Below are 1807 nucleotides of genomic sequence, written 5' to 3'. Positions count from 1 at the left end.
GCAGGTTTGGCTGGCTTAAGTTGTGGGGATTGAACCACAGCAACCTGAGCCTGACTGCTTTGTTGAAGCAGCCACTTAAAGAACTGAGCCAAGGGTCAGGCCTCCCTATTGATGTATTATATATGAAATATATCAATTTTTTCTATCAAATGCAGCAACTTTAGTTTTTAATTTCTCTTAATGTTAATTGTAGCACTTAATGTTGTATTTGTTTTTCTGTAGTCAGATTGTCAATCTCTCTCTGTCTCTCTCTCTGCGTCTCTCTGTCTGTGTCTCTTTCTGTCTATGTGTGTTACTGGGTATTGATTGAACTTGCCCTTTTGAAAATTTTATTTTGAGACAGAATCTTGCTAAGTTGCAGGCTGACCTCAAACCTGTGATCCTCCTTCTCTCTTGCAAGTAGCTGGGATTACGACAAAACACCACTGTGCCTGGCTGATAATCCTTTCTTTAACAATGCTTTAGACATCAGCCTTAGAGGAGCCTATGAAGAGCCCACTGAGACTGCCTGCCAGCTGCCATGGGAGGGAGCCATATTGGAACCAACCTTTCAGTCCCTGTTTATCCCTCAGAAGACAGTGGCCAGGCCACAGCCTCATAAGTTACTGAGTCATACTGATTCAGCTAAACTGCTCCTGGATTCTCAACCCTCAGGAACCACATGAGATAACGGTGCACTAAGTTTTATGCAACAGTTGGTGAGTGATAAAGGGGATGTCACCATGTGTTGGAAGAAGAGATCAGAAAAGACTTTCTGGCAATAGTAGTGGTTTGATCTCCATCACTGATGATACAGCAAATGCTCCTCTCTGTATTGCTTCTTGGCCTTCATCACTACACCTTGTCTTCTCAACTTCACCTCTCTACTTTCTTATCCTTACCCTTGTCCCCATCCCCTGTCTTGCTTCTTCTCCCTTCTCTCCCAACTGGATAACAATATAAATGGTTTTGTATGGGGTTGAGACATAGCTCTGAGATTGTACATACATAGTATACACGAGGCTCTGGTTTGCATCTTTAAGTTAGAAAGAATTATGTAAGTTATAGTTGGTTGTTTGTAAAATGGAAACATTTTGATAGTTACACATGTGTATATATCTATTCATGTGTATGGGGATCTGTACATGGGGATCCAGTGGGGATCCAAATTTATATCCATGGTATAAGTAGATAGATGCTTCATCTGTCCTACCAATCCTATGTTAGTCAGCTTTTCAGTTTCTATAACAAAATACCAGTTGTAATTTATAAAGAGAAAAGGTTTATCTTGGTTCATAATGTGGGAGATTCTAGTCCATTATTGGTGTGCCCCATTGCTTAGGGCCTGTGTTGAGGCAGCATGCCATGATGGGGTGTAACAAGACTTCCTACCTTATAACAAGATAGGAAGTAAAAGAGGAGAGAAAATGGTGGGAGTCCTATAATCGCTATCAGGTTCCTGACACCAGTGACCTAAGGACTTCCCACAGTACCCTTCCTCCTAAAAGTTCCACCAGCTCCTAAAAGTGCCACCCTGGAGACCAAGCCGTTAGCAGGTGGGCCTTGAGGGATGTTCCACATCCAACCTACAGCACCTGTAGCAGTCTGTTCAATGATTTTTGTGCCAGTTGTGAGTGGGCACCCTAAGGATTCCAAATGAAATGTTCTGGAAATAGTAATTTTATAGTCAAGCATTGGGGAATATTTAAAACCAACTATACTAAAAAAATGCTTTAAAATATAAAAAAAATCAACCATACTATAAAAATTGTATAATATAGTCAAGCTAGGGGCTGGAGAGATGGCTCAGTGGTCTAAAGCACCTACT

Source organism: Octodon degus, unplaced genomic scaffold (assembly GCF_000260255.1).
Source record: "Octodon degus isolate 3935 unplaced genomic scaffold, OctDeg1.0 scaffold00009, whole genome shotgun sequence".
NCBI classification, from domain to species: domain Eukaryota; kingdom Metazoa; phylum Chordata; class Mammalia; order Rodentia; family Octodontidae; genus Octodon; species Octodon degus.
Note: the sequence above shows the minus strand (reverse complement) of the source record.